Consider the following 13,665-nt stretch of genomic DNA (forward strand, 5'->3'; position numbering starts at 1 on the left):
TATACAAAGGAAAGCTGAAAGCAATCTAAATACTACTGTACAGACTGTGCTAGCAAGGCAAAGTGACTAGAGTTTTCTCACAATTCTGGAAGCTGGAAGGTGAAGACCTTGGAGTTAGCACCTTCAAGTTCTGCTGAGGGGCCCTCTCCCCGGCTTGCAACACTGTATTCTTACTTACAATGATGTCCTTACAACCTAGAGAGCCAGCTCTGGTACCAGTTCCTCCCCTCCTAACAATGAGGCACCGAGTGACAGAATGTCTTTTCCAGACAAGCTTTACTGGCTGCAGAGTGTGCTGTGATCTGACAAAATTCATATAGTAAGTCCCTAATACTTAGTAGTATTTGGGAATGGGTCCTTTTGTAGAAAAGTCTGCTCAGCTGAAGAAATAAGGGTAGACCCCTCATGATGGGAGAAGCAACACAGGGACAGTCTTCTCTTTGTCTGCTTCATAAGGACACTGGGAGATGATGGTCAGAAACTCAGAAAAGGGGACCTGAAAAACCCAAGCCAGGGGCTGAGAATGTAGCTTAGCAATAGAGTGCTTGCCTAGCATGCATAAAGCCCTGGGTTCGATTCCTCAGCACCACATAAACAAAAAAAGTGGTGCTGTGGCTGAAGTGGTAGAGTGCTAGCCTTGAGCAAAACAAGAAGGTATGGACAGGGCTCAGGCCCTGGGTCCAAGACTCAGGACTGGCAAAAAAAAAAAAAAAAAAAAAACCAGAACTCTGATCTTAAGCTTACCATCCTCTAGAACTGTGAGACAGCATGTTTCTGCTGTCCAGTCCACCCAGATAGATCTTCCTCCCTCCTGCCTTCCCTTTCTTTTCTCCCTTCTTTAAACCCTTAGGGTTTGAACTCAAGTTTCTGCAAGTTGAGCTACACTCCCAAGCAATTTGTGTTGTGGTTATTTTTTTTTTTTTTTTTTTTTTTTTTTTTTGCCAGTCCTGGGCCTTGGACTCAGGGCCTGAGCACTGTCCCTGGCTTCTTCCCACTCAAGGCTAGCACTCTGCCACTTGAGCCACAGCGCCGCTTCTGGCCGTTTTCTGTATATGTGGTGCTGGGGAATCGAACCTAGGGCCTCATGTATCCGAGGCAGGCATTCTTGCCACTAGGCTATATCCCCAGCCCCTGTGTTGTGGTTATTTTTGAGATAGGCTATTTCTTTTGCTTGGACCAGCCTGGACCCCATCCTCCTATTTACACTTCCCATCACAGCAGGGATGACAGATGCACCCCACGGTACCTGGTTGAAATGAAGTCTCCTAAGCTGTTTGCTTAGGCTGGCCTAGAAGCTCAGTCCTTCTGATCTGGTCCTCCCAAGTAGCTAGGATTACAGGACTGAGCCACAGGACCTGGCTAAGCTCTGTCACTTCTAAACACGTTCTGCCACCTCTCTTCCTTCTCACAAAAGTAGCAATGTATTTCTGCAAAAAATAAAATAAAATAAAAATAGCAATTTCCTTTTGTTTTAAATCTTAAAGTAACACAAGATAGGGAACAGAGTCACAGCTACTGTTTACCATGTAAGAAATAAACCTTTGTTGTTTGAAACTGTAGCTTTTACATAATTCAAGGCACCGATTCAGGTAAAAAAAAAAAGTAAATCCTTAATTTAATTCTTGTCTAGACAAAGTCCACTGTAGAGCCAAAAAAATAATAAATAAAAACCTCCATCAGGAGCTTCCTGAGAATGCCAGTCTCGCCTCCTATCGCTTCGCACACAGAAGCAATTTGCTCCACTCCTGCTGGGGCCACACAACGGTCCTCTCCGCCAGCTCGGGCCACGGGCCACGAGAAAAGAGCAATCCCCTCCGCCATATACTGTGGTCTACAAACTATACTTCTTTTGAATTCTAATTACAAATCGGCTAATTATTCCCACATTTGATGCCCTATTGTTCCTTGCAAAAGCAGCGATTTAACTCATGTTATCAATTTGATTTTTTTTTTTTTTTTTTTTTTTTTTGGCCAGTCCTGGGCCTTGGACTCAGGGCCTGAGCACTGTCCCTGGCTTCTTCCCGCTCAAGGCTAGCACTCTGCCACTTGAGCCACAGCGCCGCTTCTGGCCGTTTTCTGTATATGTGGTGCTGGGGAATCGAACCTAGGGCCTCGTGTATCCGAGGCAGGCACTCTTGCCACTAGGCTATATCCCCAGCCCCAATTTGATTATTTTTAACAACTTCCCAGGAGATACAGGCGAGGCAGAGTCTGCCTTACAAGTGACCAATGGTAACAGGACAAATACTGAACCACCACATCATAAGGATCACACATCTTCAGCCTGTAACATTTTCTACCGCGTGCTAACCAACTACTTAGTCAACGCCACACATCTTAGCTCTTGATTTCGGAATAATTGCCCATTTTGGATATTGATTTGGGCATGATGTAAGGTATGAGCTAGACTGCTGTGATAAAAAAAAAAAATGATGTCAAAATACAGTGGCTCAAATAAGAAAGAAGTGTAGACTCTTCTAGGGAGACCCAGGCTGGTGAGGAATGGCTCTGATGGTCTCCTTATCAGGGCTCCTGTAGGTTCAAGGCAGGTGTTATCATTACAGTTTTCTGTTTTCTAGTCCTTGAGATGAGGAATAGGTAGAGCAGACAGGTAGAATACAGCATCCTATCTTTAAAAATAGAATCAACTTTTCTTCATTTCTAACAGCCCAAGCCTAATCACAAAGCCATAGCTAGTGACAGAAGTTAGGATATGCAGTCATAAACAAGTAACCATGTGGCCACCTAAAGCACAGGAGATATAATCCTAGAAAAAAGGAAGAGGAATAAGGCACTGGAGAATTAACCATCTTGCTGTGGGCTCACAAATCTCCTCTCAATAGCCATTAGAATGTCTCTTTTAAAGCATGTTTCAGAGTATAGGACCTCTACTCAAACCCTCCATTGGCCTCCTATTTTTCTCAGCACAAGAATTTCACACATCTGTTCTTCTCATTGGCTCCCTAAGCTCCTCTCCTAATACAGATGCTCTTCAATTTACAATACGATTAGGTCTCAATAAACCAATGGTGAGTTTAAAATGTCATAGCTTATCTTCACAGTTTAGCAACATAGCACATGGCAGAGTTTATCAGTTGGTTATCACTGTCACTGGTAGCTGACTGAGATCTCCAGTTAACGGACACTCTTTCAGTGTTACAAAAGAATACCCTGCAATGTGAGGCCTAGCATGGGAAAAGAACTAAACTCCAAATCCTAATACTGTTTCTACTGACTGTATATCATGTTCACACCATATAAAACTGAAACATCATTAACTTAAACCATCGTAAGTCTAGCTATCCTACATCAGGAACCCCCTGAAAGAAAAGTAGGATTATATATTTGCAACCTTGGGTGTTGAAAGATTTCTTGAGTTCTCAATTGACTGTGAAACTAAGGCTTTTTCAACAAGGACACCTTGAAACTAGAAGACTGGCAAAACTGGAATAATATGTTTATAACAGCTTAAGAAGACAAGGGATTAATATCTATTACATGCTAAGAACTCTTGCAAAAACGAGACAGAGAGAACTGAAAATCTGATGAGATAGAATAGACAATTGACAAAAAGTGTACTGTGTTGCCCAATAAGGTTTAAGATGCTCCATTAAATGTGAATTTGATATAAGCACACTTTCCTAGTATATCACAAATATTACATGGTACATACTTGCACTGAAAAATTATTTGTTTAGCTAAAATTCAAATTTATCAGGGACTCTTTGCTTTTTGTCTGCTAAATTTGTCAACTGCAGGTGAAACCCATAGCTAACATGTAAATGAAGAGTGGCACATTCTTACAGGTTCACTAGTAGTCATGAGATGCAAATTAAATGGAAATGCCATTTTGCCATTTACCACATTTAAAAGCATACAGTTGGGAGGAAGAGACAATTACAGTCTGTTTTGCCCAGACAAGGACAGTCTGGGCAAAAAGTTAGAGCGACCCCATTTGAAAGAACAAGCCTAGTGTGATGTTAAATTCCTGTAATTCCAGCCATAGGAGAACAGCGACAGTGGGATCGTGGTCCAAGGTCAGTCCCAGGAAAAAGCATGAGACCCTATCTGGAAGGCAACTAAGCTAAAAAAAGAAAGGATGAGGATGTGACTCAAGTGGTAGAACACCCATCTATTAAGTGAAAGACCCTGAATTCAAACCCTAGTACTTGGGCTGGGAATATGGCCTAGTGGTAAAGTGCTCGCCTCATATGCATGAAGCCTTGGGTTCAATTCCTCAGCACCACATATGTCGAAAAAAGCTGGAAGTGAAACTGTGATTCAAGAGGTAGAGTGCTAGCCTTGAGCAAAAAGAAGCCAGGGACAGTGCTCAGGCCCAGAGTCCACGCCTCAGGACTGGCAACAAAAACAAAACAAATAAACAAAATCAAACCGTAGTACTTCCCTGCAAAACAAAAGAACAACAACAACAAAAAGCCTCTTGCTTTTCCAATTTACTATAAAAGGTCGCCTAAAATAGGATTGGGTTATAAGTCACAACATTAAGCAGCAAAGGCCAACTATGTGCAGAAAAAATACACTTCAAATCTAATATTTCACTATTAGATAGTGAAATTTTCCGAGAAAATTTAAGTACCTATTAAGTACAAATTTGTAAATGTTAGAAAAGATTATGAATATAATTTAGAAGGTAAGCAATACTACTTTCATAGATAGTACTATATTATTTTTAATATTTTTAAATAATCTCTTAAAGCGACCACTCTTCACAGGTAAGAAATTTAGTACGTAAAAGTGGTTAAAATCACACTTTATAATATCTAAACAGTTTTCACATTGAAAACTGCGTTATTTAAATCACAGAGACAATTTAATTACTGGACATTGCCTATTTGGAAGGTAACATGCATGACATGAAAGCTGTGAATCAAGGGAAAAAATAAAGGTTTCCCATACAACAACAGAATATTAATTATTCAGAGTTTATGACTGTCTACATAATACAAGTATAGCACTTAGGATATCTTAAAACAAGATTCCAACATAAAAAACTACACAAAGAACTCATCTTGCCTTCTGTAGTACTAAGGTAATAAACAAATGCTGAGCTTATTTCAATGTCTGTAGGAAAAGATTTTTGGTTAAAATATTACAAGATTAACATAGAAAAATACTTTACTGTTCCAGTGGTTGTAGATAGCAGTTATTTCATTCTGAATATAAATGTTATAAATATTAAGCAACTGAAAAACATTTGTTACCTATTCTTCAACCACAAGAAAGGAAAAGATTGTTCTTTAACTGTTGTCCCAACCCAAGAAACAGGCTTTAAATCCACAATCAATCTTTAAAGTCTACTCAGCATTTCCACTTAAGCAGTCAGCCAAGAAAATCAGCCAATCAGCAACTTGCATGCTTCAATAGCTATTTCAACTCTTAAGTTTAAAGTCGATCAATCCTTAAAATGTCTCACTTTTGACAATGAGCCAGTGCTTCCTCAAAACCCTGTATAAGAATATTTTTGTCTGTTTGGATCAGTGAATTGCAAGTATCCAATTCAACTTTTTTCAGCTATATTTAAGTGGCAATCTCTTCCTTCACTCGGTCATATTATGGTTATTTAGGTGTTAACATTTTTTTCTTCATAGAGGGAAGAAAAATATTTGTTGTAATATTGTTTTATAGAAAATTGGGAATCTTCACGATTTAAGCACAATTATAATCCTTCTTGCCCCAAATGTGACTGCACTAGCCAAGGTTATCTCTCCATCTGTCTTTGTCCCTTTCTCTCTCTTCCTCTTCCCTCCATGCTCTCTTCCCTCTCTCCCTACCCTCATCCCTCCCTCCTCAAGATCCACAATATCACACTGCCAATGATCAAATCTAGCCCATGGATGTATTATATAAAATATCCCAATGACTTGATCGTATGACAAATATTTTGAATATCAAAGAATCATCAGGGCTGGGAATATGGCCTAGTGGCAAGAGAGCTTACCTCGTATACATGAAGCCCTGGGTTCAATTCCCCAGTACCACATATATGGAAAACGGCCAGAAGTGGCACTGTGGCTCAAGTGGCAGAGTGCTAGCCTTGAGCAAAAGGAAGCCAGGGACAGTGCTCAGGCCCTGAGTCCAAGGCCCAGGACTGGCAAAAAAAAAAAGAGAGTCATCAGACAAAATAACCACTCAAATGTCTAAGCAGATACTCCTTTTGATCTACTGGCAACTATAATTTAGTTTTATTAAGTCTAAAAAACAATTAAAAATCTGAACTTTGCTGGGTGCTGATCATTCACACCTATAATCCTAGCTACTCAGGAAGGAGGCTGAGATCTGAGAATCTTGGTTTAAAACCAGTCTAAGCAGGTTATTTCATAAGATTTATCTCCAATTAACCTCCAGGAAACAGGAAGTGGAGCACTAGCCTTCAGCTGAAAAACTCAGGAACAGAACCCAAGTTCCTGAGCTCAAGCCCCACAATAGACAAGAAAAAAAAATATGATCTCTGATTTATCTGAGCAAATTGATAAACTCTTAGGTTTCCCATCTAGGAAACAAAATGACCATCCCTAGTTCCTATAACCTCATAAAAATGATGTACTCCTGTAAAGTAGAATGAACACTGTAAAGAAGAACATTTCAGAAGGAAAATGAATGTACAGTGGTCATTTTATCTACTGTTAAAGTCAAGTTGGTCTGAAGTGAAGTGCCAGACTTTGAAGTCAGGCCCCATTTTACCACGTGAACCCCATTTTACCATGCAAACCCCACTTTACCACGCAAACCTGAGATAAGCAGGCCCTGTGAGCAGACCCAGGACAAGCCCATTAGGGCCCAGTCGGTCTAGAACTCTAACCGCTGGGAATGCTTAACTCTAACCACCCCTAGAATGCCTCGAACCCTGAGCCAATCAGATTTGTACCTGTGTCCTAATCTTGCTTGCTTGAACACCTGATTGTTGTAACTTTGTTCTTTGCCTTTATAAGCCCTGTGTAATCGCAGCTCGAGGCTCCCTCCTAACCTCCGCTGTGTTGGTGGGTAGGACGAGGCCCGAGTTGCAGCTCGCTTGAGTAAAGCCTTGCCTTGCTTTTGCATTTCGGAATGTCTGAGTCTCGGTGGTCTTCTTTTTTTTTTTTTGCCAGTCCTGGGCCTTGGACTCAGGGCCTGAGCACTGTCCCTGGCTTCTTTTTGCTCAAGGCTAGCACTCTGCCACTTGAGCCACAGCGCCACTACTGGCTGTTTTCTATATATGTGGTGCTGGGGACTCGAACCCAGGGCTTCATGTATATGAGGCAAGTACTCTTGCCACTAGGCCATATTCCCAGCCCTCGGTGGTCTTCTTGGTGGTGGTTTCGCGACTTGGCACAACAGAAGTAGAGGTCAGCAGAGACAAAAACTGAAATACTTGTGAGCTTTACATAAAATAACGGCTACTTCATTATGTATCACTTTAAAATTTGAATCCATATAGAAAATTAGAGAAATGATAGTCTTATATCCAAATACGAATACTACTACTTGGTCTGCTTCACTAAAGTCTACTAAGTACAGCTGACAGCCTTCTCTGGGTTCTTTTGGACTTTATCTTCTCAAAAAATTACATTCAAAATAGCCAGCGGTGCTACCACTGTTTACCAAAATTCAATAAATGTCCACTCAACCCAAATCTGGGTAGGATTTCAAACACTGAATTTACTAGCTGACTCAAGTGGCAACATGAACACTAGACTATGTACCAAGAGATCTAGTTAGTCAAGTGAAGCACAGATTTGGTAACAAATACATACAAAAATTGTCACATTTGCTTACTGGAGAATACCTGGGAGGTAGCACAGCTATCTCAATGAAAACAGGCAAAAAAACTATATTCTGAGTAGGGGGTCTCTGACTAGGTTATTTAGTATTTCTAAACCAGTTCTCTATCTACAAAATGAGAATACTTACTATTTCCAAGACTTTCAAGGAGATTAAAGTAGGAAACATTTGATCTTGTCACTAACTTGCTTTAATACATGTGAGAAGTCAATTCACCTCAGCCTGTTTCTTTATCTACCAAATGTAAGGTCCTCTCCCAGAGGGCTCCATGTAGATGCCCCCACCTCATTAAGTCTCCACCCAGTTACCTTGGGTAACCAGCAGACCTGGAGGCAGTTACCTCCCCTCCCCTTTCCCTGAGATCACATCCTAATCCACCTGGCCACACCTCTTGCCCCTGCCCTAGATATAAGGCAGGGCTGGGTGGGGGTCTCTGTCTCTCTCTCTCTCTCTCTCTCTCTCTCTCTCTCTCTCTCTCTCTCTCTCGTTCTCCTTTACTGGCTACCTACTTAAAAAAACCTAATACCAAATAATAAAGATATTGTATACTTTACATTTAATAGCATGCTTGTGGTAACCACATACAAACCCACATATGGGAAAGACTTTTGGAACAAAAAATTATGAGATAACTAAATCAGTATGTATGAAAAATAAAGGAAACTTGCCAGGATTATATAATGTCCAAATTAAATTTAGTAAAAAGAAAAAAATCATAGCTCAAAACAAATACAAAAGCAGTAGACACAGTAGAAAAATTCAATGCTATTACATTTAGTTCCAAGAATCTCCTTTTCCTTGTCATAAATACCAAACTTAGCTCAGCTATCCAAAAATTTAAAAGCAGTAGAAAATAATCTCAGGCATTTGCCAGTTAAAACTACTACCTCTATTGCTAAAGCCTTAACAGAAAGAGGGAAAGAAAGAGAAAGGCAAGAAGGCAGGAAGAGAGAGAGAAAGAGAGAGAAAAAAATAAAGCCTATCTTACATGTCCCTTTAGGCTCATATGCAAAAAGTATGGTCACCAGCCTGTGGCCTTCTTGGGAAGTTGTAGGCTCTTTAGAAGGAGGTGGGGCCTAGTGGAAGGAAGTTGGATTTTGTGCTGTGCCCTTGAAGGGGACAGTAAGACCCCAATCACTGCTTTTCACTCTTTTTGTTCCTCAGCCCCCAGAGCTCCACATCTATGTACTGTGAAAAGCAATGAAGCCAAGCAATTATGGGCTAAAGCTGTTGGAACTATGAGCCAGAACAAATTTTTCCTCCTTGTAAGTGGTTTATTGCAGCAATTTTTTTTTTAACCACAGCAACAGAAACTAACACAAAAAGAATGGGAGGAAGAAAATAAAGAAGGAAGAGAGGAGAAGAGGGAGGCAAATGAGTATTAAAATAAATGAAGGCAAGAAGTTACACCATTTCTCAATGTCAGCAGGATGACAGTGTGAGCCACGTTTATCTCCCCACCTCCCTTGGAAACTTGTCTATACATCATAAGAAAGATGTTTAGTAACAATCTACCCATGGGTGTCACACTGTGTGACAACTAAAATGTATCTTGATTGCCAAATATCCCTAGGGTCAGTTGGGCAGAACAAAATTACCTATGTTGAGATCTACTATGTCTAAATCCATAGCACTATATTTTAATGTTCGTCTCATAGTTATCTTTCCACAGATGGGTGATCTAGAATAGAACTTGAAATCAGCAGTCTTGAAATGGAAGAATGTAATGAAAGAAGGCTGCCTGGGAGAGGGTAACAACCTGAAGAGAACCACTGCTATAGCACTTGGGATGGTTCCATCAACAGGTTATTTTTGCTTTATCCTAAGAACTTTCATTTGGATATGTTTTGGGGGTGACAACTTGGTTGACCTGTCACTAAAGCTTAGTCTCCACACAGATTTACTAATTAGTAAATTAGTATTAGTATATTATTAGCCATCACTATTTATGTAGGTAAAGAGAAATCAAGTTGAAATGTTTTAACTTATAGGCAACCAAATATGAAATCAGTCAAGTGGTATTTATGTAAATTATAGTATATATTACATGTATATATTGAAATACACTGTTAAACCCACAACTGGTATTTAGCTATCACTGTATATACACACACACACACGTGTGTATACATACACATACATGCACACGCACACATATACTGATGTTAAAGAGCTGATCGGTAAAGAAATTCAAGTTGGCTAATATGTGGAAGTTTGGCATGACATACTGAAACAGGTGGAAAACTGCCCAAACTCTTCCCACATAGTCCCGCTATCACCCTTTATTATGCAAGCTGCAACAATTCAAGCCAACTCCCTGATTTCACTGGTGAGGCTTGTCAACACTGAGGTAATAGAACTGGGAACACTCATCACTACAATGATAGTCAAATATCAGAATTTATTTCATTTGGTAAAAATGGCATCGGTGCCAAATAAAACTAAATGCAAATGCAGTAAAATATGCCAGACTGGGTAATTTTGCTGTTGAAAAAAGGATTCTTGGGGTGCCTAAAAAGCATCCTGCAATTGCTTAGGATTGCATTTTGGTGGTGGTGTTCCTTTATCCTTTCCAGGCCCCATCTCTCAAGTCTTGGGGGTGCAAGAAAGAGAGTGTGTGGAAAAACAGGAGCTAATCAGTATGTATTTATGCATTTGGTGTTTTCTAAGTTTATTCCCACAGATTGTTCTTCACATTCTGCTCCCCCAGGGAGAAAGGCATGTTTATTCATTTTTCCACCACTATATGGCAAGCAACAGATAGAGAAATAAAGGAGATAAAAACCTCATCCTCCCGGAAGTGACTCTGAGAAGACAGAGGAGGAAGAATGGATGTCTGCTGCATGAACCCAATGAAGAAATGAAAAACCTGTTAGCAGAGCTCCACCACCTATATTCTTTCCTCTCATTGCCAACCAAGGCTTAGATGAGGAACAAGAACTGTCTTTCCAAAAATATAAGTACATATCCCTCACCCTATTGTTCCCAAGCTCCATTTTCATAGGCATGCATGCTCAACATTCCCAGGTAAAGATAGTTACAGAGATCAGGTGCACAGACTCCAAAGAAAACTACACAAGTGTGAGTCCCCGCTCCATCACACACAGATTGACAAGGATGGATACAGAAGTGGAAGCAAGGGAGTCTTTACCATGCTGGGTGACGGGAATGTAACACACACACACACAACTCCACAACTACTTCCCCTAACCCAAAGTACCATCGTCTGTTCCTCTGGGACCCAGGAATAGCCTCACACCTTCCCACTGTCATTTCACCCACGACTCTATACTGCAGTCCTCACAATATAGTTAACAGAAATCAGATGCCAGCATTCCTTCAACGCAAACCTTCTAGCAGTTTTCCATTACTCTTGGAGTAACATCGTTACTTGAACACAGACTACAAAGGCCCACAGAGCCCAGCAGAACCACCACCACCACCTGCCACTTTTTCCCTTCCTTATTGCATTCTGAACACTCTCACTTACTGTTTCTTGACCCCCTTCAGGCTCGGTACTACCCCTAAGTGACTCGTGCGGAATGTGGGCTCTAAAATTACCGTCCAAATTCAAATAGTGTCCTTACCATAGTTTTTGTTTGAGCAAAGCCCTAACGTTTCTGTGTCAGTTTCCTCATCTATAAAAACAATATTACTAGTTACCTCATCAGGCTGTTATGAGAACTTCAATGTTTACCTCAGTGCCTTGCATGTATTAAGAGCTAGATAAGTGTTCATTGCTATTATTATCCTTCCCTGAGATGTTCTTATAAGCTCTCCCCTTTCAAACAACTCAGCAGCCTTCCTTTCAATGGACTCCCTTCACAGACCCAGCTTAAAACCACCCTCCCTGTTTCTCCACTATCTGCTTATAGCTTTGTTTCGTACTTGTCCCAATCTTAAATTATTTCATATCCTCATTCTGTTTCCCAACTGTAATGTGAGCTCTACTAAGCTGGAGGCGGTCTTCTCTGCTGTTCTATTTCTAGTTCTGACTCAAAGCTTCACTTCAGAATGCACACATCTCATCCAGGGTAGTGACAGAAGCAAATCTCTTAACAATACTGTCCTTGGAAAGGCTTTCAATACTGTACTCATGATCCCATTTGACCCTTATAAAACTAAAATCGGCTGTATAGCACTTTTGAGGTAAGAAAGCACCAAATTTAAGTGGCTTGTCTTTGGACACGAAACTACTAACTAGTAGATAAAAACAGAAGGCTCTCATTTTTATTTAAAGGCTCCTACTAGCATCAAAGGATGTTGCTACACACTAGAAGTGAATTTACACAAACATGATCGCTTATCTACTGTGTAAATAGACCTTGAGGTGGGCATACTATCCTTCAAAATTCCTGACAGGTATCATACTGAAGTACTAAATCAGTAATGTCTTAATCTTAGCAAGAGTTAGCCCAACTACTCAAGCCATCGGGTAAGATGGCTGGATATTCCCAAGTCTACAGCAACAAGCCTACATTTTAGGGTAATAGCGTTTGAGTACCAGCACGCCTAAGAGCTTTCCTGAAAAAAAAATCCCAGAAGGGGAGCATTATACTGCCAAGATAACGGAGACGACCCCGGTGGTCATTTCTAATCCCAGGTCCACACCAAGTTCCATCCAGGGCAAGAGCTGAGGTCACCAATCAGGCCGAAATGTCAAGGTCACATAGCCTGAGTTGTGCCAGGGAGTGAGAGAGATCCTTACCCTACAGATGGCCAGGGGCCACCTCCCTCCTCCTGGGGAACTGGCTGTGATCTCTCGTTATCTCCGTGCTCCTGGCGGGAATGACAGCTAGGGAGGCCAGAGGTGACTCCCCCCCCCCCCCCGGTGGCACACAAAAGGGACACTGGGGCGGCGGGCGGAGAACGTCACTCGTGTACTGCGATTAGGGCAGTTGGGGGACCTCCAGGGGATGCCAGGCCTAGGATGCCAAACCTCTGACGACGTTCCCGGGGAGCCGAGAGGTCAGTACACTAAAAACCTAAATAGTAATAATAATAATAATAATAGTAACGGTAATAAGGGAAGCGAACTCCCTTTATCCAATCATCTTCAAAGGAACTGCGGGGCCGGGCTGTCCCCCTTCCGCCGCCGGGCTCCCGGGCTGCGCGGGCCCCGGGGAGGGAGGGGCGGGCCCGGCCCCGCAGGGCACCGCCGCGCCGCCGCGCCCCGGGTCCCTCCCGCCATCGCGGGCGCGCTCCCCCGGCGGGCCGGCGGGCGGGCGGGCACCTGTGCCTCCGCCACCACGTCCGGCGGCCGCCCCCCCCCGGGCCTCCCGGGGAACCGGGCGCCCGCACGGGCACCGCCGCGGCCGGCACGCCCGCCAGCCCCGGGAGCCGCAGGAAGCCTCGCAAACTTACAGTTTTTCTGACTGCGTGCGCGTCACGGCGGGGTGACGTCACGGGGCTTGGCGTTCGGGGAGGTCAGGCCGCGGGCTCCGCGCTCGGCCCCCGAAGCTCCGCCCCCCACTCCTCGCGCACAGCGGGGGGAAACGCCCTATCCGGGCGCTCCGCGCTCCCCCGGAGCCCCGCCCCCCGCCCCGCCCCGCCTCCCGCCCGGGCCGGAGCCCTGTGCGCAGGCGCCGACGGGGCTGCGGAGGCGGCGGCTGTTCCCGAGCTAAGTCGGAAGACCGTGGCCGGGACCAGGTGTCAATCGAAGGGGGCCGAGTCCACCTGCGCCACACCCCAGGAACCCAAGCCACCGCGGGGGGCCGGGCGGGGGGCGGACGGGACGGGGGGAAACGTGTGGACGTGGGACGCCGAGATTCCGACGTGGTTTTCCACACACGTCGTCTTCCCTCACGTGTTCGTTACAAGTTCCGCTCGCGTGGGGAACAGCTACCTGCGCCGCTCGAGGCGCCGGCGGGTCCTCAGCCCACGCTC

General features: G+C 43.3%; 1 protein-coding gene across 9 annotated transcripts in view; it reads right to left on the minus strand.

Moving 5' to 3' along the window:
• The window catches only part of Znf438 (zinc finger protein 438), a 132,521-nt gene extending 119,309 nt beyond the window's left edge, over nt 1–13,212 (minus strand). For 5 of the 9 annotated variants that reach the window (XM_048367921.1, XM_048367927.1, XM_048367929.1 and 2 more), the window contains exons 1-2: nt 12,488–12,715; nt 1,247–1,427 (exon numbers count right to left, since the gene is read on the minus strand). The gene's annotated coding sequence lies outside the window, so the exon portion shown is untranslated. Of the gene's footprint in view, nt 1–1,246; nt 1,428–6,262; nt 6,311–12,487; nt 12,716–13,143 lie in introns of those variants that run through there. The other 4 variants (XM_048367922.1, XM_048367923.1, XM_048367925.1 and 1 more) reach the window with 4 other exon arrangements.
• Nucleotides 13,213–13,665: the final 453 nt, after the last annotated feature.

The sequence above is a fragment of the Perognathus longimembris genome, chromosome 18 (genome assembly GCF_023159225.1).
Source record: "Perognathus longimembris pacificus isolate PPM17 chromosome 18, ASM2315922v1, whole genome shotgun sequence".
Taxonomy (NCBI): Eukaryota; Metazoa; Chordata; class Mammalia; order Rodentia; family Heteromyidae; genus Perognathus; species Perognathus longimembris.